This window comes from Scomber scombrus, chromosome 10 (assembly GCF_963691925.1).
Source record: "Scomber scombrus chromosome 10, fScoSco1.1, whole genome shotgun sequence".
NCBI classification, from domain to species: domain Eukaryota; kingdom Metazoa; phylum Chordata; class Actinopteri; order Scombriformes; family Scombridae; genus Scomber; species Scomber scombrus.
In genome coordinates, this window is record NC_084979.1 from 2470172 (window position 1) to 2492671 (window position 22500).

Genomic DNA, 22500 nt, shown 5'->3' on the forward strand with positions numbered 1-22500 from the left:
CAACAATTCCTATGAAAGTAATGTTAAAGTATAGCATGTGTTTGATGGCTGAGACACCATTATCCGCCACTCAGATGGTGAGAGGAACTGTCAGTGGTGTCACAGCATCTTTAAATGGGCTTTCTGCTGGCTGTTTCCTCGCTTACGGCCACACCACCCTGAACACGCCCGATCTCGGAAGCTAAGCAGGGTCGGGCCTGGTTAGTACTTGGATGGGAGACCGCCTGGGAATACCAGGTGCTGTAAGCTTTTTCCTCTCAGCTGTCACCAGAGGAGGGCGCTGTTGCTCCATCACCGCACACAGGGCGTTGAGAAACAAAGCTGCAATCATTCTAAGCTGTGTGTGTATGCAGGGCAGAGAGGTGGCACTGAGACGCCTCACTTTCCAAGTAGTTTTGAGGGTTCCTGTTGTCACTGTTACAGCCTGTTAAAAGCCTGCAATCATCTTATAAGCGCATGTACACAAATAGCCTGAGAAACAACAATTCCTATGAAAGTAATGTTAAAGTATAGCATGTGTTTGATGGCTGAGACACCATTATCCGCCACTCAGATGGTGAGAGGAACTGTCAGTGGGGTCACAGCATCTTTAAATGGGCTTTCTGCTGGCTCTTTCCTTGCTTACGGCCACACCACCCTGAACATGCCCGATCTCGTCTGATCTCGGAAGCTAAGCAAGGTAGGCCCTGGTTAGTACTTCGATGGGAGACCGCCTGGGAATACCAGGTGCTGTAAGCTTTTTCCTCTCAGCTGTCACCAGAGGAGGGCGATGTTGCTCCATCACCGCACACAGGGCGTTGAGAAACAAAGCTGCAATCATTCCAACTGTGTGTGTATGCAGGGCAGAGAGGTGGCAATGAGACGCCTCACTTTCCAAGTAGTTTTGAGGGTTCCTGTGTTCACTGTTACAGCCTGTTAAAAGCCTGCAATCATCTTATAAGCGCATGTACACAAATAGCCTGAGAAACAACAATTCCTACGAAAGTAATGTTAAAGTATAGCATGTGTTTGATGGCTGAGACACCATTATCCGCCACTCAGATGGTGAGAGGAGTGGTGTCACAGCATCTTTAAATGGGCTTTCTGCTGGCTGTTTCCTCGCTTACGGCCACACCACCCTGAACACGCCCGATCTTGTCTGATCTCAGAAGCTAAGCAGGGTCGGGCCTGGTTAGTACTTGGATGGGAGACCGCCTGGGAATACCAGGTGCTGTAAGCTTTTTCCTCTCAGCTGTCACCAGAGGAGGGCGCTGTTGCTCCATCACCGCACACAGGGCGTTGAGAAACAAAGCTGCAATCATTCCAGCTGTGTGTGTATGAAGGGCAGAGAGGTGGCACTGAGACACCCCACTTTCCAAGTAGTTTTGAGTGTTCTTGTTGTCACTGTTACAGCCTGTTAAAAGCCTGCAATCATCTTATAAGCGCATGTACACAAATAGCCTGAGAAACAACTATTCCTATGAAAGTAATGTTAAAGTATAGCATGTGTTTGATGGCTGAGACACCATTATCCGCCACTCAGATGGTGAGAGGAACTGTCAGTGGTGTCACAGCATCTTTAAATGGGCTTTCTGCTGGCTGTTTCCTCGCTTACGGCCACACCACCCTGAACACGCCCGATCTCGTCTGATCTCGGAAGCTAAGCAGGGTCGGGCCTGGTTAGTACTTGGATGGGAGACCGCCTGGGAATACCAGGTGCTGTAAGCTTTTTCCTCTCAGCTGTCACCAGAGGAGGGCGCTGTTGCTCCATCACCGCACACAGGGCGTTGAGAAACAAAGCTGCAATCATTCCAGCTGTGTGTGTATGCAGGGCAGAGAGGTGGCAATGAGACGCCTCACTTTCCAAGTAGTTTTGAGTGTTCTTGTTGTCACTGTTACAGCCTGTTAAAAGCCTGCAATCATCTTATAAGCGCATGTACACAAATAGCCTGAGAAACAACAATTCCTATGAAAGTAATGTTAAAGTATAGCATGTGCTTGATGGCTGAGACACCATTATCCGCCACTCAGATGGTGAGAGGAACTGTCAGTGGTGTCACAGCATCTTTAAATGGGCTTTCTGCTGGCTGTTTCCTCGCTTACGGCCACACCACCCTGAACACGCCCGATCTCGTCTGATCTCGGAAACTAAGCAGGTTTGGGCCTGGTTAGTACTTGGATGGGAGACCGCCTGGGAATACCAGGTGCTGTAAGCTTTTTCCTCTCAGCTGTCACCAGAGGAGGGCGCTGTTGCTCCATCACCGCACACAGGGCGTTGAGAAACAAAGCTGCAATCATTCCAGCTGTGTGTGTATGAAGGGCAGAGAGGTGGCACTGAGACACCCCACTTTCCAAGTAGTTTTGAGTGTTCCTGCTGTCACTGTTACAGCCTGTTAAAAGCCTGCAATCATCTTATAAGCGCATGTACACAAATAGCCTGAGAAACAACAATTCCTATGAAAGTAATGTTAAAGTATAGCATGTGTTTGATGGCTGAGACACCATTATCCGCCACTCAGATGGTGAGAGGAACTGTCAGTGGTGTCACAGCATCTTTAAATGGGCTTTCTGCTGGCTGTTTCCTCGCTTACGGCCACACCACCCTGAACACGCCCGATCTCGTCTGATCTCGGAAGCTAAGCAGGGTCGGGCCTGGTTAGTACTTGGATGGGAGACCGCCTGGGAATACAAGGTGCTGTAAGCGTTTTCCTCTCAGCTGTCACCAGAGGAGGGCGCTGTTGCTCCATCACCGCACACAGGGCTTTGAGAAACAAAGCTGCAATCATTCCAGCTGTGTGTGTATGCAGGGCAGAGAGGTGGCACTGAGACGCCTCACTTTCCAAGTAGTTTTGAGGGTTCCTGTTGTCACTGTTACAGCCTGTTAAAAGCCTGCAATCATCTTATAAGCGCATGTACACAAATAGCCTGAGAAACAACAATTCCTATGAAAGTAATGTTAAAGTATAGCATGTGTTTGATGGCTGAGACACCATTATCCGCCACTCAGATGGTGAGAGGAGTGGTGTCACAGCATCTTTAAATGGGCTTTCTGCTGGCTGTTTCCTCGCTTACGGCCACACCACCCTGAACACGCCCGATCTCGTCTGATCTCGGAAGCTAAGCAGGGTCGGGCCTGGTTAGTACTTGGATGGGAGACCGCCTGGGAATACCAGGTGCTGTAAGCATTTTCCTCTCAGCTGTCACCAGAGGAGGGCGCTGTTGCTCCATCACCGCACACAGGGCGTTGAGAAACAAAGCTGCAATCATTCCAGCTGTGTGTGTATGCAGGGCAGAGAGGTGGCACTGAGACATCTCACTTTCCAAGTAGTTTTGAGGGTTCCTGTTGTCACTGTTACAGCCTGTTAAAAGCCTGCAATCATCTTATAAGCGCATGTACACAAATAGCCTGAGAAACAACAATTCCTATGAAAGTAATGTTAAAGTATAGCATGTGTTTGATGGCTGAGACACCATTATCCGCCACTCACATGGTGAGAGGAACTGTCAGTGGTGTCACAGCATCTTTAAATGGGCTTTCTGCTGGCTGTTTCCTCGCTTACGGCCACACCACCCTGAACACGCCCGATCTCGTCTGATCTCGGAAGCTAAGCAGGGTCGGGCCTGGTTAGTACTTGCATGGGAGACCGCCTGGGAATACCAGGTGCTGTAAGCTTTTTCCTCTCAGCTGTCACCAGATGAGGGCGCTGTTGCTCCATCACCGCACACAGGGCGTTGAGAAACAAAGCTGCAATCATTCTAAGCTGTGTGTGTATGCAGGGCAGAGAGGTGGCACTGAGACGCCTCACTTTCCAAGTATTTTTGAGGGTTCCTGTTGTCACTGTTACAGCCTGTTAAAAGCCTGCAATCATCTTATAAGCGCATGTACACAAATAGCCTGAGAAACAACAATTCCTATGAAAGTAATGTTAAAGTATAGCATGTGTTTGATGGCTGAGACACCATTATCCGCCACTCAGATGGTGAGAGGAACTGTCAGTGGGGTCACAGCATCTTTAAATGGGCTTTCTGCTGGCTGTTTCCTCGCTTACGGCCACACCACCCTGAACACACCTTTACGGCAGTCAGTAAGTGAGTAGCAGCTAGCAGCATTGAATCTATCCCGTTTTCGTTTTGTGTTTGTTCGTTTTTTTCGTTGTATATAGTTGTTAGATAGTAGTTTTTTTTCAGTGTGGAAATTATTCCCCCGACAGCCCTGCTGTTTGGGGGGTTTTCTACCTGAATTAAAATGTTTAGGACTGAACGCATGGCGAAAGAAACTGGACCGGCGGCGACATACAATACACGGATTACGGACAACGGACAAAATGAAAAAACAATCTTTGCAAAAGGATTGACATTGGTTGTGGAGATAGAAGGAAACGATAGGACGACGATGATGGAGCTGCTTCGGAAAGTGAAGGAAGAGTGTGGAGAGGTGATTGGTTGTAGATTTAAAAACCCAAAGAGCTACGAGCTAACCATGAGAAATGAAGAAGGCAAGGCAAAAATTATGGATGGATTGAGAATCCAAAATAACACTGTGACGGCAAGAGAAATTAACAATGACGAGATGGTGGTGTCATTTATTAACTTGCCGACATACATTGACGATGAAACGATAATGAGCAAATTACGTGACTGGGGAGTGAATCCGGTATCACGGATAAGGAGACGGATGTGGCCAGGAACGGAAATTGCAGACGGGACACGATACATGAAAGTACGGTTCACAGAGGCGGTGAAATCACTACCGTACTCAACAAAATTCGAGACGGCGGGAGGCGCTGAACATTTTAGGGTAATACATGATAGGCAGGTTAAAGTCTGCCGGTTATGTATTCAACCGGGACATATTGTGAGAGACTGTCCCGACTTTACCTGTTTTAAATGTGGCAAACAGGGACATTATGCGAGAGAATGCACTGAACAGATACAAGAAGAGCAACAGGAGGAGCAGCGGCAGGAGAAGGAGCAGACGGGAGAAGGCGGGAGGAGTAAGGAGGAGGTAGACGGAGAAGACCAAAGCCGGAGCGGAGGGGGTGACGAGGACTCGACAGCGGGACGGGAAGGAGCAGGAGCCGAGAGGATGCAGGACGAAGAGGAGCAGAATGGAGAGGAGCAGGACGAAGAGGAGCAGAATGGAGAGGAGGCGGACGGAGAGGAGCCGGACGGAGAGGAGCAGGACGGAGACAGAGAGACATTTATGGAAACACCGACGGACAGAGAGACAATTATGGGAACTCCGATGGACGGAGAGAGGGAAATGGAGACTGTCAGTGGAGGAGAGCGAGAGAGAGACGCAGGAGTCAGAGGGACGGGTGGAGGAAAAGACATGGGAAAAAGTGGGGTAAGGAAGGAGGGGAAGGGGGGACGGGGGATGTGTGGGGATGTTGGTGTGGGGCAGAGCGGGATGGAGTGGGAGGTTTCGGATGTAACAGTGAGTGAGGATGATAGTATGGAGAAAGTGGGAGAGGTGAGGAAAAGACCGAAAACACAAAGACATAGCAAACGTTTGGATAAAGTTAAAAAGAAAGCTGCGAAATGATAGATACTCATGTTGGCATCCTTTTCAATCTTGCTAATGGCGCTCAGCTTTTCCTCGTTCAATGGTAATGGGCTCAGAGACAGAGACAGGAGACAGCAAACCTTGCTGGTGTGTGATTCTGATATCATATGTTTGCAAGAGACTCACTGGGATGATGTGTGTGTGAGAGAGACTGAGAGAGCATGGATGGGTGAGATGTATGTGAATAATGGGGGGGATAAATCAAGGGGGGTGGCAATCCTAGTCAAGAGGGGAGTGATTGAGAATGTTAGAAAGTGTGTGGATGATGGGGAAGGGAGAATGATTGGGATTATATTTGAACACATGGGGAAAAAGTTTCAGTTAATAAATGTATATGCACCGAATGAGGAGAGAGAGAGAAAGGTTTTTTTTGAGAGGGTGGGGAGAATGTGTGGGGAAAACTGTATGATTGTGGGTGATTTTAATGTGTGGTGTGGAAGGTTAGATGCGTCTTCGAGTGTATGTTATAGGAGTGATTCGTCGAGAGGTGTGCTGAGAGATATGATGAGAGACAGAGGAATGATTGATGTGTGGAGAGAGAGAAATCCAAAGGGGAGGGCTTTTTCTAGGAGACAAGTGGTGAGGGGGGTTTTAAAGCAAAGTAGGATAGATTTAGTGTTGGGAGCAAAGGGCATAGTGGATAGGATAGGGAAGATAGGATATAAAGTTACTGCATTAAGCGATCACATGGTGTTAGAGTTTAGTTTTAATCAACAAATAGAAAGGAGGGGAGGTGGTGTGTGGTGTTTGAATGGGGAATTGGTGAAAGATGAACAATATAAAAAGAAAGTGAGAGAATGTATAAACAGGAGAATGAAGGACAGTATGTATGAGGAGGATGTAGGGGGGTGGTGGGAGAAGTTGAAAATAGAAATTAAAGAGTTGAGCATAAAGTATAGTAGAGGTAGGAATAGGAGAGCGAGAGAGAGGGAGAGAAAATTAAAGGAGGAGTTAGAGAGAGAGGTAGAGAGGATGGAGGAGGAGGAGTGTGATTTGAAGAACTATATAAGAATCAAAGATGAGCTGAAGGAGATAGAACAGAGGAAGTGTAAAGGAGCGATAGTCAGGAGTAGGGCGAGATATGTGATGGAGGGAGAGAAATGTACAAGGTTTTTTTTAGGGCTAGAGAAAACAAAGCAGAAGAGGAATTATTTAGAGAAGGTAGAAGGAAAGGAGGGAGAGAAAATTACTGATTTTGTAGGGATAGCAGAAAGGGTAGAAGAATTTTATAGGGAATTATTTAGCGTAGGAGAAGTGGACGAAGAGAGCATGAGGCAGGTGTTAGAGAAAGTGGAAGTGAAGGTGAGTGATGATGATAGGCAGATGTGTGAGGGTAACATAGGGACAGGAGAAATAGAAGCAGCTATAGCAGGGTTAGGTAGGAATAAGAGTCCAGGGATAGATGGTATTATTGGGGAGTTTTATATAGAATTTAGGGAGGAATTAGTGCCAGTGTTAGATAGATTGTTTAGATGGATAGAAGAAGAGGATAGGATGACATCAGATATGGCGACAGGACTAGTTAGCATCATATACAAGAAAGGGAATAGGGATAGATTAGAAAACTACAGACCACTGACAATGTTGAACACAGATTACAAGATATTAGCACGGGTGTTAGCCAATAGGATAAAAAAAGTTATCGGGACAGTGGTAGGGAGCACGCAGGCTTATAGTATACCAGGTAGGGATATAGCAGACACAGTAAGTAGCATCAGAGACACTATAGATTATATGAAGAAAGGAAAGGGAGGGGTTGTAATGAGTTTAGATTTAAATAAAGCATTTGATAGGGTAGATCACACTTACTTGTATAGGGTGTTGGAGAAAATGGGTTTTGGGCATAGGCTAAGTGGATGGATCAGGAGGATGTATGATAGAGCACATAGCTGTGTTAAAATCAATGGTATAGTCACAGACACGTTTAGGTTAGAAAGGTCGGTTAGGCAAGGGTGTCCAATGTCAGCACTGCTGTACTCGCTGTCAGCTGAACCACTAGCACTACTATTAAGGGAAAACAATAAAATCAGGGGAATAGAGCTACCAGGAGGACAAAAGAGTTTATTATATCAATACGCAGACGACACAACAGTCACAGTGAAAGATAAGGAAAGCATAGTTGAAGTATTAGATAGTTTAGAGCTGTATGGGAGGGCATCAGGGGCTAAAGTGAACATAGAGAAGTCAGAGATTATGTATATAGGAAAGGAGAGCATAGGAAGGATGGAGATAGGGTTAAAAGAGAAGCAGGATTATTTCAGAGTGTTAGGAGTTAATTTAGGGATAAAGGACAAGGAAGGGAGAGATATGCAATATGAAGGGATAGTGAATAGTATTAGGAAGACATTAGGGTTCTGGAAGCACAGAGGGTTAGGGTTGAAAGGGAAGGTGGTAGTTGTGAATGCGTTAGTGATGAGTAAGTTAGTGTATGTAATGAATGTGTTAGATGTACCTGAGAGAGTGATGAAGGAGGTGGAGAGAGAAGTGAGTGAGTTTCTGTGGGATGGGAAGGGAGTTAGAATAGCCAGGGAGGTGATGGAGAACGAGTATGAGGACGGAGGACTGAAACTGATTAATTTAGAAAAGAAGAAGAAAGCTCTTAGGGTGAAAATGATGGTGAGGTATTTAAGGAACAACAGGGATCAGACATGGAAGGTTTTTTTAAAGGAAGCTATCGATAAATGTGGTGGGTGTGGAGACAGTGCAGTGTTTATGGAACTGAAGAAAGGAATGATGAGTGAAGTGTCGGAGTATTATAAGGAGGTGTTGGAATCATGGGGCGAGTTTGTGAAATGTGTGAAGTATGAATGTAAGAATGTGAAGCAAGTCTGGGAGCAGCCAGTGTTTTTAAATCCAAAAATTACATGGGAAGGGAAAACACTTTACAACAGGTTGATGTGGAGGGCAGGGTTTAGGAAGGTGAGGGACTTAGTGTATGAATATGTACCAGGGTTTATGAGGGCACAGGTAATAGTGGACGAGGTGAGGGGAAGGGGGGATGAAATGTGGATGGGGACAGCAGAGGGGGTGATGGATAAGATAAAGGGGGGGATGCCCAAAGAGTGGATGGAAATGATTGAGAGAGAGAATGTGGTGGGTGAGGAAGGAGAGATTGAGTTGTATGTAGGAGAAAGTGAGAAGAGGATGAATCTGATGAGTGTGAAAACCAGAGTGTTGTATAAATGTTTAAGTGGGAGGGATGTGAGGAGACCAGCTGCAGAGAAAGTATGGATGAGAGTGATGAATGACATGGATGTGAAAAGAATATGGATGAATCTGAGAGTGAAATGGAATAGTAGTGAATGTGAGAATTTTGATTTTCTTTTGAGGCACAATAGGGTTTTTAATAATTTAATCATAAGCAAGTTTGATGTGAATGTGAAGAAAGAATGTGATGTATGTAGAGTAGGAGTAGAAACGTGTATGCATGAGTTTGTTGAATGTGGGGAGTTGAAGGTGTATTTTGAGAGACTGAAGGAAATAATTAACAGGTGTTGGAATGAAAGATATGTAGAGAAAATGGAATGGAAGGAATTGTGGTTGTTTGGAGTGGAAGGAAGAATGGAAGGGGTGAGTCTCTTGAACTACACGTTGAGCCATGCAAGGTTTGCGGTCAAACTGAGGAGGAATCTGGCCCATTATGAAAAGAGGAAAGCTGACGTCTGGACAATATTTAAGAGCGGATTGAAGAAGGATGTCAACATGATGTACGGATCATTAGACAGAGAGGACTTTGACAGAGGGTTTATTAGGGGTAGTACCCTTATCAGGATAGGGGGAGATGGAGAGGTGCAGATAGACTGGGGTAGCAGTCTTGCCTCTCCTTTAAGAACTTAATTTGCGTTTGGTGCTGTTTTGTTTTGTTGGGTTTGTTTTTGTTCTTGTTAGTTGTTTTTTTTGTTTGTTTGTTTGTTTTTTCTTTTATTTTGTATTTCTTTGAGTAATTTTATTTATTTATTTATTATTATTTTTTTTGTTTTGGCCTGAGTGTTTTGGCTGCAGGCTTATGTAGAGTTTAGTGTTTTCCCTTTTGAGTGCTTTCACTTTTTGTTATTGGGTTTTTTTTTTCTTTTCTTTTATTTTGGCTTGAGTGTTTTTGCTGCAGGCTTCACCAGAAGGTGTATGTTATCTTGTTGTGTATTATGATTTGTTTGTTTTGGTTTTTTGAATTTGTTTTTTTTCATTTTCTGGGGTTGTGATGTATCTTTGATGATATGGGAAGATAAATGAAGTGTTGATATCTATTGATGGAGCTTCTTAAAGTAATGGGGTTATTTGATTTTGTTACTGTGATATGTTTTGTTTTTTGGTTTGTTTGATTAATGGAGTTTTTTGATATGTTATATAATTAATTTTCTAACCCTGAGAGGTTTTTTTTTAATGAAGTGTGGATTTCAATATTTGAAGGAGCTTCTATTTTTAATTTGAGTGTTAGTTTTGTTTTGAATGTGTGTGTAAATATTGTTTGAAGTGTAATTATTGTGTTTTTTGATAATAAAAGAGAAAAAAAAAAAAACACGCCCGATCTCGTCTGATCTCGGAAGCTAAGCAGGGTTGGGCCTGGTTAGTACTTGGATGGGAGACCGCCTGGGAATACCAGGTGCTGTAAGCTTTTTCCTCTCAGCTGTCACCAGAGGAGGGCGCTGTTGCTCCATCACCGCACACAGGGCGTTGAGAAACAAAGCTGCAATCATTCCAGCTGTGTGTGTATGAAGGGCAGAGAGGTGGCACTGAGACACCCCACTTTCCAAGTAGTTTTGAGTGTTCCTGCTGTCACTGTTACAGCCTGTTAAAAGCCTGCAATCATCTTATAAGCGCATGTACACAAATAGCCTGAGAAACAACAATTCCTATGAAAGTAATGTTAAAGTATAGCATGTGTTTGATGGCTGAGACACCATTATCCGCCACTCAGATGGTGAGAGGAACTGTCAGTGGTGTCACAGCATCTTTAAATGGGCTTTCTGCTGGCTGTTTCCTCGCTTACGGCCACACCACCCTGAACACGCCCGATCTCGTCTGATCTCGGAAGCTAAGCAGGGTCGGGCCTGGTTAGTACTTGCATGGGAGACCGCCTGGGAATACCAGGTGCTGTAAGCTTTTTCCTCTCAGCTGTCACCAGATGAGGGCGCTGTTGCTCCATCACCGCACACAGGGCGTTGAGAAACAAAGCTGCAATCATTCTAAGCTGTGTGTGTATGCAGGGCAGAGAGGTGGCACTGAGACGCCTCACTTTCCAAGTAGTTTTGAGGGTTCCTGTTGTCACTGTTACAGCCTGTTAAAAGCCTGCAATCATCTTATAAGCGCATGTACACAAATAGCCTGAGAAACAACAATTCCTATGAAAGTAATGTTAAAGTATAGCATGTGTTTGATGGCTGAGACACCATTATCCGCCACTCAGATGGTGAGAGGAACTGTCAGTGGGGTCACAGCATCTTTAAATGGGCTTTCTGCTGGATGTTTCCTCTCTTACGGCCACACCACCCTGAACATGCCCGATCTCGTCTGATCTCGGAAGCTAAGCAGGGTCGGGCCTGGTTAGTACTTGGATGGGAGACCACCTGGGAATACCAGGTGCTGTAAGCTTTTTCCTCTCAGCTGTCACCAGAGGAGGGCGCTGTTGCTCCATCACCGCACACAGGGTGTTGAGAAAAGAAAGATGCAATCAGTCCAGCTGTGTGTGTATGCAGGGCAGAGAGGTGGCACTGAGACGCCTCACTTTCCAAGTAGTTTTGAGGGTTCCTGTTGTCATTGTTACAGCCTGTTAAAAGCCTGCAATCATCTTATAAGCGCATGTACACAAATAGCCTGAGAAACAACAATTCCTATGAAAGTAATGTTAAAGTATAGCATGTGTTTGATGGCTGAGACACCATTATCCGCCACTCAGATGGTGAGAGGAACTGTCAGTGGTGTCACAGCATCTTTAAATGGGCTTTCTGCTGGCTGTTTCCTCGCTTACGGCCACACCACCCTGAACACGCCCGATCTCGTCTGATCTCGGAAGCTAAGCAGGGTCGGGCCTGGTTAGTACTTGGATGGGAGACCGCCTGGGAATACCAGGTGCTGTAAGCTTTTTCCTCTCAGCTGTCGCCAGAGGAGGGCGCTGTTGCTCCATCACCGCACACAGGGCGTTGAGAAACAAAGCTGCAATCATTCCAGCTGTGTGTGTATGCAGGGCAGAGAGGTGGCAATGAGACGCCTCACTTTCCAAGTAGTTTTGAGTGTTCCTGCTGTCACTGTTACAGCCTGTTAAAAGCCTGCAATCATCTTATAAGCGCATGTACACAAATAGCCTGTGAAACAACAATTCCTATGAAAGTAATGTTAAAGTATAGCATGTGTTTGATGGCTGAGACACCATTATCCGCCACTCAGATGGTGAGAGGAACTGTCAGTGGTGTCACAGCATCTTTAAATGGGCTTTCTGCTGGCTGTTTCCTCGCTTACGGACACACCACCCTGAACACGCCCGATCTCGTCTGATCTCGGAAGCTAAGCAGGGTCGGGCCTGGTTAGTACTTGCATGGGAGACCGCCTGGGAATACCAGGTGCTGTAAGCTTTTTCCTCTCAGCTGTCACCAGATGAGGGCGCTGTTGCTCCATCACCGCACACAGGGCGTTGAGAAACAAAGCTGCAATCATTCTAAGCTGTGTGTGTATGCAGGGCAGAGAGGTGGCACTGAGACGCCTCACTTTCCAAGTAGTTTTGAGGGTTCCTGTTGTCACTGTTACAGCCTGTTAAAAGCCTGCAATCATCTTATAAGCGCATATACACAAATAGCCTGAGAAACAACAATTCCTATGAAAGTAATGTTAAAGTATAGCATGTGTTTGATGGCTGAGACACCATTATCCGCCACTCAGATGGTGAGAGGAACTGTCAGTGGGGTCACAGCATCTTTAAATGGGCTTTCTGCTGGCTGTTTCCTCGCTCACGGCCACACCACCCTGAACATGCCCGATCTCGTCTGATCTCGGAAGCTAAGCAGGGTCGGGCCTGGTTAGTACTTGGATGGGAGACCGCCTAGGAATACCAGGTGCTGTAAGCTTTTTCCTCTCAGCTGTCACCAGAGGAGGGCGCTGTTGCTCCATCACCGCACACAGGGTGTTGAGAAAAGAAAGATGCAATCAGTCCAGCTGTGTGTGTATGCAGGGCAGAGAGGTGGCACTGAGACGCCTCACTTTCCAAGTAGTTTTGAGGGTTCCTGTTGTCATTGTTACAGCCTGTTAAAAGCCTGCAATCATCTTATAAGCGCATGTACACAAATAGCCTGAGAAACAACAATTCCTATGAAAGTAATGTTAAAGTATAGCATGTGTTTGATGGCTGAGACACCATTATCCGCCACTCAGATGGTGAGAGGAACTGTCAGTGGTGTCACAGCATCTTTAAATGGGCTTTCTGCTGGCTGTTTCCTCGCTTACGGCCACACCACCCTGAACACGCCCGATCTCGTCTGATCTCGGAAGCTAAGCAGGGTCGGGCCTGGTTAGTACTTGCATGGGAGACCGCCTGGGAATACCAGGTGCTGTAAGCTTTTTCCTCTCAGCTGTCACCAGAGGAGGGCGCTGTTGCTCCATCACCGCACACAGGGCGTTGAGAAACAAAGCTGCAATCATTCCAGCTGTGTGTGTATGAAGGGCAGAGAGGTGGCACTGAGACACCCCACTTTCCAAGTAGTTTTGAGTGTTCCTGTTGTCACTGTTACAGCCTGTTAAAAGCCTGCAATCATCTTATAAGCGCATGTACACAAATAGCCTGAGAAACAACAATTCCTATGAAAGTAATGTTAAAGTATAGCATGTGTTTGATGGCTGAGACACCATTATCCGCCACTCAGATGGTGAGAGGAACTGTCAGTGGTGTCACAGCATCTTTAAATGGGCTTTCTGCTGGCTGTTTCCTCGCTTACGGCCACACCACCCTGAACACGCCCGATCTCGTCTGATCTCGGAAGCTAAGCAGGGTCGGGCCTGGTTAGTACTTGGATGGGAGACCGCCTGGGAATACCAGGTGCTGTAAGCTTTTTCCTCTCAGCTGTCACCAGAGGAGGGCGCTGTTGCTCCATCACCGCACACAGGGCGTTGAGAAACAAAGCTGCAATCATTCCAGCTGTGTGTGTATGCAGGGCAGAGAGGTGGCAATGAGACGCCTCACTTTCCAAGTAGTTTTGAGGGTTCCTGTGTTCACTGTTACAGCCTGTTAAAAGCCTGCAATCATCTTATAAGCGCATGTACACAAATAGCCTGAGAAAGAACTATTCCTATGAAAGTAATGTTAAAGTATAGCATGTGTTTGATGGCTGAGACACCATTATCTGCCACTCAGATGGTGAGAGGAACTGTCAGTGGTGTCACAGCATCTTTAAATGGGCTTTCTGCTGGCTGTTTCCTCGCTTACGGCCACACCACCCTGAACACGCCCGATCTCGTCTGATCTCGGAAGCTAAGCAGGGTCGGGCCTGGTTAGTACTTGCATGGGAGACCGCCTGGGAATACCAGGTGCTGTAAGCTTTTTCCTCTCAGCTGTCACCAGAGGAGGGCGCTGTTGCTCCATCACCGCACACAGGGCGTTGGGAAACAAAGCTGCAATCATTCCAGCTGTGTGTGTATGCAGGGCAGAGAGGTGGCACTGAGACGCCTCACTTTCCAAGTAGTTTTGAGGGTTCCTGTGTTCACTGTTACAGCCTGTTAAAAGCCTGCAATCATCTTATAAGCGCATGTACACAAATAGCCTGAGAAACAACAATTCCTATGAAAGTAATGTTAAAGTATAGCATGTGTTTGATGGCTGAGACACCATTATTCGCCACTCAGATGGTGAGAGGAACTGTCAGTGGTGTCACAGCATCTTTAAATGGGCTTTCTGCTGGCTGTTTCCTCGCTTACGGCCACACCACCCTGAACACGCCCGATCTCGTCTGATCTCGGAAGCTAAGCAGGGTCGGGCCTGGTTAGTACTTGGATGGGAGACCGCCTGGGAATACCAGGTGCTGTAAGCTTTTTCCTCTCAGCTGTCACCAGAGGAGGGCGCTGTTGCTCCATCACCGCACAAAGGGCGTTGAGAAACAAAGCTGCAATCATTCCAGCTGTGTGTGTATGCAGGGCAGAGAGGTGGCAATGAGACGCCTCACTTTCCAAGTAGTTTTGAGGGTTCCTGTGTTCACTGTTACAGCCTGTTAAAAGCCTGCAATCATCTTATAAGCGCATGTACACAAATAGCCTGAGAAACAACAATTTCTATGAAAGTAATGTTAAAGTATAGCATGTGTTTGATGGCTGAGACACCATTATCCGCCACTCAGATGGTGAGAGGAACTGTCAGTGGGGTCACAGCATCTTTAAATGGGCTTTCTGCTGGCTGTTTCCTCGCTTACGGCCACACCACCCTGAACACGCCCGATCTCGTCTGATCTCGGAAGCTAAGCAGGGTCGGGCCTGGTTAGTACTTGGATGGGAGACCGCCTGGGAATACCAGGTGCTGTAAGCTTTTTCCTCTCAGCTGTCACCAGAGGAGGGCGCTGTTGCTCCATCACCGCACAAAGGGCGTTGAGAAACAAAGCTGCAATCATTCCAGCTGTGTGTGTATGCAGGGCAGAGAGGTGGCAATGAGACGCCTCACTTTCCAAGTAGTTTTGAGGGTTCCTGTGTTCACTGTTACAGCCTGTTAAAAGCCTGCAATCATCTTATAAGCGCATGTACACAAATAGCCTGAGAAACAACAATTTCTATGAAAGTAATGTTAAAGTATAGCATGTGTTTGATGGCTGAGACACCATTATCCGCCACTCAGATCGTGAGAGGAACTGTCAGTGGGGTCACAGCATCTTTAAATGGGCTTTCTGCTGGCTGTTTCCTCGCTTACGGCCACACCACCCTGAACACGCCCGATCTCGTCTGATCTTGGAAGCTAAGCAGGGTCGGGCCTGGTTAGTACTTGCATGGGAGACCGCCTGGGAATACCAGGTGCTGTAAGCTTTTTCCTCTCAGCTGTCACCAGAGGAGGGCGCTGTTGCTCCATCACCGCACACAGGGCGTTGAGAAACAAAGCTGCAATCATTCCAGCTGTGTGTGTATGAAGGGCAGAGAGGTGGCACTGAGACACCCCACTTTCCAAGTAGTTTTGAGTGTTCCTGCTGTCACTGTTACAGCCTGTTAAAAGCCTGCAATCATCTTATAAGCGCATGTACACAAATAGCCTGAGAAACAACTATTCCTATGAAAGTAATGTTAAAGTATAGCATGTGTTTGATGGCTGAGACACCATTATCCGCCACTCAGATGGTGAGAGGAACTGTCAGTGGTGTCACAGCATCTTTAAATGGGCTTTCTGCTGGCTGTTTCCTCGCTTACGGCCACACCACCCTGAACACGCCCGATCTCGTCTGATCTCGGAAGCTAAGCAGGGTCGGGCCTGGTTAGTACTTGGATGGGAGACCGCCTGGGAATACCAGGTGCTGTAAGCTTTTTCCTCTCAGCTGTCACCAGAGGAGGGCGCTGTTGCTCCATCACCGCACACAGGGCGTTGAGAAACAAAGCTGCAATCATTCCAGCTGTGTGTGTATGCAGGGCAGAGAGGTGGCACTGAGACGCCTCACTTTCCAAGTAGTTTTGAGGTTTCCTGTGTTCACTGTTACAGCCTGTTAAAAGCCTGCAATCATCTTATAAGCGCATGTACACAAATAGCCTGAGAAACAACAATTCCTATGAAAGGAATGTTAAAGTATAGCATGTGTTTGATGGCTGAGACACCATTATCCGCCATTCAGATGGTGAGAGGAACTGTCAGTGGTGTCACAGCATCTTTAAATGGGCTTTCTGCTGGCTGTTTCCTCGCTTACGGCCACACCACCCTGAACACGCCCGATCTCGTCTGATCTCGGAAGCTAAGCAGGGTAGGGCCTGGTTAGTACTTGGATGGGAGACCGCCTGGGAATACCAGGTGCTGTAAGCTTTTTCCTCTCAGCTGTCACCAGAGGAGGGCGCTGTTGCTCCATCACCGCACACAGGGCGTTGAGAAACAAAGCTGCAATCATTCCAGCTGTGTGTGTATGCAGGGCAGAGAGGTGGCAATGAGACGCCTCACTTTCCAAGTAGTTTTGAGGGTTCCTGTGTTCACTGTTACCGCCTGTTAAAAGCCTGCAATCATCTTATAAGCGCATGTACACAAATAGCCTGAGACACAACAATTCCTATGAAAGTAATGTTAATGTATAGCATGTGTTTGATGGCTGAGACACCATTATCCGCCACTCAGATGGTGAGAGGAACTGTCAGTGGTGTCACAGCATCTTTAAATGGGCTTTCTGCTGGCTGTTTCCTCGCTTACGGCCACACCACCCTGAACACGCCCGATCTCGTCTGATCTCGGAAGCTAAGCAGGGTCGGGCCTGGTTAGTACTTGGATGGGAGACCGCCTGGGAATACCAGGTGCTGTAAGCTTTTTCCTCTCAGCTGTCACCAGAGGAGGGCGCTGTTGCTCCATCACCGCACACAGGGCGTTGAGAAACAAAGTTGCAATCATTCCAGCTGTGTGTGTATGAAGGGCAGAGAGGTGGCACTGAGACACCCCACTTTCCAAGTAGTTTTGAGTGTTCCTGCTGTCACTGTTACAGCCTGTTAAAAGCCTGCAATCATCTTATAAGCGCATGTACACAAATAGCCTGAGAAACAACTATTCCTGTGAAAGTAATGTTAAAGTATAGCATGTGTTTGATGGCTGAGACACCATTATCCGCCACTCAGATGGTGAGAGGAACTGTCAGTGGTGTCACAGCATCTTTAAATGGGCTTTCTGCTGGCTGTTTCCTCGCTTACGGCCACACCACCCTGAACACGCCCGATCTCGTCTGATCTCGGAAGCTAAGCAGGGTCGGGCCTGGTTAGTACTTGGATGGGAGACCGCCTGGGAATACCAGGTGCTGTAAGCTTTTTCCTCTCAGCTGTCACCAGAGGAGGGCGCTGTTGCTCCATCACCGCACACAGGGCGTTGAGAAACAAAGCTGCAATCATTCCAGCTGTGTGTGTATGCAGGGCAGAGAGGTGGCAATGAGACGCCTCACTTTCCAAGTAGTTTTGAGGGTTCCTGTGTTCACTGTTACAGCCTGTTAAAAGCCTGCAATCATCTTATAAGCGCATGTACACAAATAGCCTGAGAAACAACAATTCCTATGAAAGTAATGTTAAAGTATAGCATGTGTTTGATGGCTGAGACACCATTATCCGCCACTCAGATGGTGAGAGGAACTGTCAGTGGTGTCACAGCATCTTTAAATGGGCTTTCTGCTGGCTGTTTCCTCGCTTACGGCCACACCACCCTGAACACGCCCGATCTCGTCTGATCTCGGAAGCTAAGCAGGGTCGGGCCTGGTTAGTACTTGGATGGGAGACCGCCTGGGAATACCAGGTGCTGTAAGCTTTTTCCTCTCAGCTGTCACCAGAGGAGGGCGCTGTTGCTCCATCACCGCACACAGGGCGTTGAGAAACAAAGCTGCAATCATTCCAGCTGTGTGTGTATGAAGGGCAGAGAGGTGGCACTGAGACACCCCACTTTCCAAGTAGTTTTGAGTGTTCCTGCTGTCACTGTTACAGCCTGTTAAAAGCCTGCAATCATCTTATAAGCGCATGTACACAAATAGCCTGAGAAACAACTATTCCTGTGAAAGTAATGTTAAAGTATAGCATGTGTTTGATGGCTGAGACACCATTATCCGCCACTCAGATGGTGAGAGGAACTGTCAGTGGTGTCACAGCATCTTTAAATGGGCTTTCTGCTGGCTGTTTCCTCGCTTACGGCCACACCACCCTGAACACGCCCGATCTCGTCTGATCTCGGAAGCTAAGCAGGGTCGGGCCTGGTTAGTACTTGGATGGGAGACCGCCTGGGAATACCAGGTGCTGTAAGCTTTTTCCTCTCAGCTGTCACCAGAGGAGGGCGCTGTTGCTCCATCACCGCACACAGGGCGTTGAGAAACAAAGCTGCAATCATTCCAGCTGTGTGTGTATGCAGGGCAGAGAGGTGGCAATGAGACGCCTCACTTTCCAAGTAGTTTTGAGGGTTCCTGTGTTCACTGTTACAGCCTGTTAAAAGCCTGCAATCATCTTATAAGCGCATGTACACAAATAGCCTGAGAAACAACAATTCCTATGAAAGTAATGTTAAAGTATAGCATGTGTTTGATGGCTGAGACACCATTATCCGCCACTCAGATGGTGAGAGGAACTGTCAGTGGTGTCACAGCATCTTTAAATGGGCTTTCTGCTGGCTGTTTCCTCGCTTACGGCCACACCACCCTGAACACGCCCGATCTCGTCTGATCTCGGAAGCTAAGCAGGGTCGGGCCTGGTTAGTACTTGGATGGGAGACCGCCTGGGAATACCAGGTGCTGTAAGCTTTTTCCTCTCAGCTGTCACCAGAGGAGGGCGCTGTTGCTCCATCACCGCACACAGGGCGTTGAGAAACAAAGCTGCAATCATTCCAGCTGTGTGTGTATGAAGGGCAGAGAGGTGGCACTGAGACACCCCACTTTCCAAGTAGTTTTGAGTGTTCCTGCTGTCACTGTTACAGCCTGTTAAAAGCCTGCAATCATCTTATAAGCGCATGTACACAAATAGCCTGAGAAACAACTATTCCTGTGAAAGTAATGTTAAAGTATAGCATGTGTTTGATGGCTGAGACACCATTATCCGCCACTCAGATGGTGAGAGGAACTGTCAGTGGTGTCACAGCATCTTTAAATGGGCTTTCTGCTGGCTGTTTCCTCGCTTACGGCCACACCACCCTGAACACGCCCGATCTCGTCTGATCTCGGAAGCTAAGCAGGGTCGGGCCTGGTTAGTACTTGGATGGGAGACCGCCTGGGAATACCAGGTGCTGTAAGCTTTTTCCTCTCAGCTGTCACCAGAGGAGGGCGCTGTTGCTCCATCACCGCACACAGGGCGTTGAGAAACAAAGCTGCAATCATTCCAGCTGTGTGTGTATGCAGGGCAGAGAGGTGGCAATGAGACGCCTCACTTTCCAAGTAGTTTTGAGGGTTCCTGTGTTCACTGTTACAGCCTGTTAAAAGCCTGCAATCATCTTATAAGCGCATGTACACAAATAGCCTGAGAAACAACAATTCCTATGAAAGTAATGTTAAAGTATAGCATGTGTTTGATGGCTGAGACACCATTATCCGCCACTCAGATGGTGAGAGGAGTGGTGTCACAGCATCTTTAAATGGACTTTCTGCTGGCTGTTTCCTCGCTTACGGCCACACCACCCTGAACACGCCCGATCTCGTCTGATCTCGGAAGCTAAGCAGGGTCGGGCCTGGTTAGTACTTGGATGGGAGACCGCCTGGGAATACCAGGTGCTGTAAGCTTTTTCCTCTCAGCTGTCACCAGAGGAGGGCGCTGTTGCTCCATCACCGCACACAGGGCGTTGAGAAACAAAGCTGCAATCATTCCAGCTGTGTGTGTATGCAGGGCAGAGAGGTGGCACTGAGACGCCTCACTTTCCAAGTAGTTTTGAGGGTTCCTGTTGTCACTGTTACAGCCTGTTAAAAGCCTGCAATCATCTTATAAGCGCATGTACACAAATAGCCTGAGAAACAACAATTCCTATGAAAGTAATGTTAAAGTATAGCATGTGTTTGATGGCTGAGACACCATTATCCGCCACTCAGATGGTGAGAGGAACTGTCAGTGGGGTCACAGCATCTTTAAATGGGCTTTCTGCTGGCTGTTTCCTTGCTTACGGCCACACCACCCTGAACACGCCCGATCTCGTCTGATCTCGGAAGCTAAGCAGGGTACGGCCTGGTTAGTACTTGGATGGGAGACCGCCTGGGAATACCAGGTGCTGTAAGCTTTTTCCTCTCAGCTGTCACCAGAGGAGGGCGCTGTTGCTCCATCACCGCACACAGGGCGTTGAGAAACAAAGCTGCAATCATTCCAGCTGTGTGTGTATGCAGGGCAGAGAGGTGGCAATGAGACGCCTCACTTTCCAAGTAGTTTTGAGGGTTCCTGTGTTCACTGTTACAGCCTGTTAAAAGCCTGCAATCATCTTATAAGCGCATGTACACAAATAGCCTGAGAAACAACAATTCCTATGAAAGTAATGTTAAAGTATAGCATGTGTTTGATGGCTGAGACACCATTATCCGCCACTCAGATGGTGAGAGGAACTGTCAGTGGTGTCACAGCATCTTTAAATGGGCTTTCTGCTGGCTGTTTCCTCGCTTACGGCCACACCACCCTGAACACGCCCGATCTCGTCTGATCTCGGAAGCTAAGCAGGGTCGGGCCTGGTTAGTACTTGGATGGGAGACCGCCTGGGAATACCAGGTGCTGTAAGCTTTTTCCTCTCAGCTGTCACCAGAGGAGGGCGCTTTTGCTCCATCACCGCACACAGGGCGTTGAGAAACAAAGCTGCAATCATTCCAGCTGTGTGTGTATGCAGGGCAGAGAGGTGGCACTGAGACGCCTCACTTTCCAAGTAGTTTTGAGGGTTCCTGTTGTCACTGTTACAGCCTGTTAAAAGCCTGCAATCATCTTATAAGCGCATGTACACAAATAGCCTGAGAAACAACAATTCCTATGAAAGTAATGTTAAAGTATAGCATGTGTTTGATGGCTGTGACACCATTATCCGCCACTCAGATGGTGAGAGGAACTGTCAGTGGTGTCACAGCATCTTTAAATGGGCTTTCTGCTGGCTGTTTCCTCGCTTACGGCCACACCACCCTGAACGCGCCCGATCTCGTCTGATCTCGGAAGCTAAGCAGGGTCGGGCCTGGTTAGTACTTGGATGGGAGACCGCCTGGGAATACCAGGTGCTGTAAGCTTTTTCCTCTCAGCTGTCACCAGAGGAGGGCGCTGTTGCTCCATCACCGCACACAGGGCGTTGAGAAACAAAGCTGCAATCATTCCAGCTGTGTGTGTATGCAGGGCAGAGAGGTGGCACTGAGACGCCTCACTTTCCAAGTAGTTTTGAGGGTTCCTGTGTTCACTGTTACAGCCTGTTAAAAGCCTGCAATCATCTTATAAGCGCATGTACACATATAGCCTGAGAAACAACAATTCCTATGAAAGTAATGTTAAAGTATAGCATGTGTTTGATGGCTGAGACACCATTATCCGCCACTCAGATGGTGAGAGGAGTGGTGTCACAGCATCTTTAAATGGGCTTTCTGCTGGCTGTTTCCTCGCTTACGGCCACACCACCCTGAACACGCCCGATCTCGTCTGATCTCGGAAGCTAAGCAGGGTCGGGCCTGGTTAATACTTGGATGGGAGACCGCCTGGGAATACCAGGTGCTGTAAGCTTTTTCCTCTCAGCTGTCACCAGAGGAGGGCGCTGTTGCTCCATCACCGCACACAGGGCGTTGAGAAACAAAGCTGCAATCATTCCAGCTGTGTGTGTATGCAGGGCAGAGAGGTGGCACTGAGACGCCTCACTTTCCAAGTAGTTTTGAGGGTTCCTGTTGTCACTGTTACAGCCTGTTAAAAGCCTGCAATCATCTTATAAGCGCATGTACACAAATAGCCTGAGAAACAACAATTCCTATGAAAGTAATGTTAAAGTATAGCATGTGTTTGATGGCTGAGACACCATTATCCGCCACTCAGATGGTGAGAGGAACTGTCAGTGGGGTCACAGCATCTTTAAATGGGCTTTCTGCTGGCTGTTTCCTCGCTTACGGCCACACCACCCTGAACACGCCCGATCTCGTCTGATCTCGGAAGCTAAGCAGGGTACGGCCTGGTTAGTACTTGGATGGGAGACCGCCTCGGAATACCAGGTGCTGTAAGCTTTTTCCTCTCAGCTGTCACCAGAGGAGGGCGCTGTTGCTCCATCACCGCACACAGGGCGTTGAGAAACAAAGCTGCAATCATTCCAGCTGTGTGTGTATGCAGGGCAGAGAGGTGGCAATGAGACGCCTCACTTTCCAAGTAGTTTTGAGGGT

At 47.5% G+C, this 22500-nt stretch overlaps 32 non-coding genes and 1 pseudogene across 32 annotated transcripts; all 33 read left to right on the forward strand.

The window, feature by feature from the left end:
- Nucleotides 1–140: 140 nt before the first annotated feature.
- Nucleotides 141–249, forward strand: LOC133989370 (5S ribosomal RNA; annotated as a pseudogene).
- A 370-nt stretch (nt 250–619) lies between these two features.
- LOC133989324 (5S ribosomal RNA) lies at nt 620–738 on the forward strand. Its single transcript, XR_009926488.1, has one exon. It is a non-coding gene; the product is annotated as a 5S ribosomal RNA (ribosomal RNA).
- Nucleotides 739–1100: 362 nt separating this feature from the next.
- On the forward strand, nt 1101–1219 carry LOC133989247 (5S ribosomal RNA). The gene has a single exon (XR_009926413.1). It is a non-coding gene; the product is annotated as a 5S ribosomal RNA (ribosomal RNA).
- A 369-nt stretch (nt 1220–1588) lies between these two features.
- LOC133989706 (5S ribosomal RNA) lies at nt 1589–1707 on the forward strand. Its single transcript, XR_009926830.1, has one exon. It is a non-coding gene; the product is annotated as a 5S ribosomal RNA (ribosomal RNA).
- Nucleotides 1708–2076: 369 nt separating this feature from the next.
- Nucleotides 2077–2195, forward strand: LOC133989226 (5S ribosomal RNA). The gene has a single exon (XR_009926394.1). It is a non-coding gene; the product is annotated as a 5S ribosomal RNA (ribosomal RNA).
- Nucleotides 2196–2564: 369 nt separating this feature from the next.
- LOC133989162 (5S ribosomal RNA) lies at nt 2565–2683 on the forward strand. The gene has a single exon (XR_009926332.1). It is a non-coding gene; the product is annotated as a 5S ribosomal RNA (ribosomal RNA).
- Nucleotides 2684–3045: 362 nt separating this feature from the next.
- LOC133988552 (5S ribosomal RNA) lies at nt 3046–3164 on the forward strand. The gene has a single exon (XR_009925758.1). It is a non-coding gene; the product is annotated as a 5S ribosomal RNA (ribosomal RNA).
- Nucleotides 3165–3533: 369 nt separating this feature from the next.
- On the forward strand, nt 3534–3652 carry LOC133988686 (5S ribosomal RNA). The gene has a single exon (XR_009925884.1). It is a non-coding gene; the product is annotated as a 5S ribosomal RNA (ribosomal RNA).
- A 6874-nt stretch (nt 3653–10526) lies between these two features.
- LOC133988687 (5S ribosomal RNA) lies at nt 10527–10645 on the forward strand. The gene has a single exon (XR_009925885.1). It is a non-coding gene; the product is annotated as a 5S ribosomal RNA (ribosomal RNA).
- A 370-nt stretch (nt 10646–11015) lies between these two features.
- LOC133988942 (5S ribosomal RNA) lies at nt 11016–11134 on the forward strand. Its single transcript, XR_009926125.1, has one exon. It is a non-coding gene; the product is annotated as a 5S ribosomal RNA (ribosomal RNA).
- Nucleotides 11135–11504: 370 nt separating this feature from the next.
- On the forward strand, nt 11505–11623 carry LOC133989707 (5S ribosomal RNA). The gene has a single exon (XR_009926831.1). It is a non-coding gene; the product is annotated as a 5S ribosomal RNA (ribosomal RNA).
- Nucleotides 11624–11992: 369 nt separating this feature from the next.
- LOC133989152 (5S ribosomal RNA) lies at nt 11993–12111 on the forward strand. Its single transcript, XR_009926323.1, has one exon. It is a non-coding gene; the product is annotated as a 5S ribosomal RNA (ribosomal RNA).
- A 370-nt stretch (nt 12112–12481) lies between these two features.
- On the forward strand, nt 12482–12600 carry LOC133989235 (5S ribosomal RNA). Its single transcript, XR_009926402.1, has one exon. It is a non-coding gene; the product is annotated as a 5S ribosomal RNA (ribosomal RNA).
- Nucleotides 12601–12970: 370 nt separating this feature from the next.
- LOC133988688 (5S ribosomal RNA) lies at nt 12971–13089 on the forward strand. Its single transcript, XR_009925886.1, has one exon. It is a non-coding gene; the product is annotated as a 5S ribosomal RNA (ribosomal RNA).
- A 369-nt stretch (nt 13090–13458) lies between these two features.
- LOC133989708 (5S ribosomal RNA) lies at nt 13459–13577 on the forward strand. Its single transcript, XR_009926832.1, has one exon. It is a non-coding gene; the product is annotated as a 5S ribosomal RNA (ribosomal RNA).
- A 369-nt stretch (nt 13578–13946) lies between these two features.
- Nucleotides 13947–14065, forward strand: LOC133988689 (5S ribosomal RNA). Its single transcript, XR_009925887.1, has one exon. It is a non-coding gene; the product is annotated as a 5S ribosomal RNA (ribosomal RNA).
- Nucleotides 14066–14434: 369 nt separating this feature from the next.
- On the forward strand, nt 14435–14553 carry LOC133989709 (5S ribosomal RNA). Its single transcript, XR_009926833.1, has one exon. It is a non-coding gene; the product is annotated as a 5S ribosomal RNA (ribosomal RNA).
- Nucleotides 14554–14922: 369 nt separating this feature from the next.
- LOC133989710 (5S ribosomal RNA) lies at nt 14923–15041 on the forward strand. The gene has a single exon (XR_009926834.1). It is a non-coding gene; the product is annotated as a 5S ribosomal RNA (ribosomal RNA).
- Nucleotides 15042–15410: 369 nt separating this feature from the next.
- On the forward strand, nt 15411–15529 carry LOC133989085 (5S ribosomal RNA). The gene has a single exon (XR_009926260.1). It is a non-coding gene; the product is annotated as a 5S ribosomal RNA (ribosomal RNA).
- A 369-nt stretch (nt 15530–15898) lies between these two features.
- LOC133989711 (5S ribosomal RNA) lies at nt 15899–16017 on the forward strand. Its single transcript, XR_009926835.1, has one exon. It is a non-coding gene; the product is annotated as a 5S ribosomal RNA (ribosomal RNA).
- A 369-nt stretch (nt 16018–16386) lies between these two features.
- Nucleotides 16387–16505, forward strand: LOC133989573 (5S ribosomal RNA). Its single transcript, XR_009926703.1, has one exon. It is a non-coding gene; the product is annotated as a 5S ribosomal RNA (ribosomal RNA).
- A 369-nt stretch (nt 16506–16874) lies between these two features.
- On the forward strand, nt 16875–16993 carry LOC133989712 (5S ribosomal RNA). Its single transcript, XR_009926836.1, has one exon. It is a non-coding gene; the product is annotated as a 5S ribosomal RNA (ribosomal RNA).
- Nucleotides 16994–17362: 369 nt separating this feature from the next.
- On the forward strand, nt 17363–17481 carry LOC133989714 (5S ribosomal RNA). Its single transcript, XR_009926838.1, has one exon. It is a non-coding gene; the product is annotated as a 5S ribosomal RNA (ribosomal RNA).
- A 369-nt stretch (nt 17482–17850) lies between these two features.
- LOC133989715 (5S ribosomal RNA) lies at nt 17851–17969 on the forward strand. Its single transcript, XR_009926839.1, has one exon. It is a non-coding gene; the product is annotated as a 5S ribosomal RNA (ribosomal RNA).
- Nucleotides 17970–18338: 369 nt separating this feature from the next.
- LOC133989716 (5S ribosomal RNA) lies at nt 18339–18457 on the forward strand. Its single transcript, XR_009926840.1, has one exon. It is a non-coding gene; the product is annotated as a 5S ribosomal RNA (ribosomal RNA).
- Nucleotides 18458–18826: 369 nt separating this feature from the next.
- On the forward strand, nt 18827–18945 carry LOC133989718 (5S ribosomal RNA). The gene has a single exon (XR_009926841.1). It is a non-coding gene; the product is annotated as a 5S ribosomal RNA (ribosomal RNA).
- Nucleotides 18946–19314: 369 nt separating this feature from the next.
- LOC133989719 (5S ribosomal RNA) lies at nt 19315–19433 on the forward strand. Its single transcript, XR_009926842.1, has one exon. It is a non-coding gene; the product is annotated as a 5S ribosomal RNA (ribosomal RNA).
- Nucleotides 19434–19795: 362 nt separating this feature from the next.
- On the forward strand, nt 19796–19914 carry LOC133989720 (5S ribosomal RNA). Its single transcript, XR_009926843.1, has one exon. It is a non-coding gene; the product is annotated as a 5S ribosomal RNA (ribosomal RNA).
- Nucleotides 19915–20283: 369 nt separating this feature from the next.
- Nucleotides 20284–20402, forward strand: LOC133989035 (5S ribosomal RNA). Its single transcript, XR_009926212.1, has one exon. It is a non-coding gene; the product is annotated as a 5S ribosomal RNA (ribosomal RNA).
- A 369-nt stretch (nt 20403–20771) lies between these two features.
- LOC133989721 (5S ribosomal RNA) lies at nt 20772–20890 on the forward strand. The gene has a single exon (XR_009926844.1). It is a non-coding gene; the product is annotated as a 5S ribosomal RNA (ribosomal RNA).
- A 369-nt stretch (nt 20891–21259) lies between these two features.
- LOC133989600 (5S ribosomal RNA) lies at nt 21260–21378 on the forward strand. The gene has a single exon (XR_009926729.1). It is a non-coding gene; the product is annotated as a 5S ribosomal RNA (ribosomal RNA).
- A 362-nt stretch (nt 21379–21740) lies between these two features.
- LOC133988903 (5S ribosomal RNA) lies at nt 21741–21859 on the forward strand. Its single transcript, XR_009926090.1, has one exon. It is a non-coding gene; the product is annotated as a 5S ribosomal RNA (ribosomal RNA).
- A 369-nt stretch (nt 21860–22228) lies between these two features.
- Nucleotides 22229–22347, forward strand: LOC133989258 (5S ribosomal RNA). Its single transcript, XR_009926424.1, has one exon. It is a non-coding gene; the product is annotated as a 5S ribosomal RNA (ribosomal RNA).
- The last annotated feature ends 153 nt before the right edge of the window (nt 22348–22500 follow it).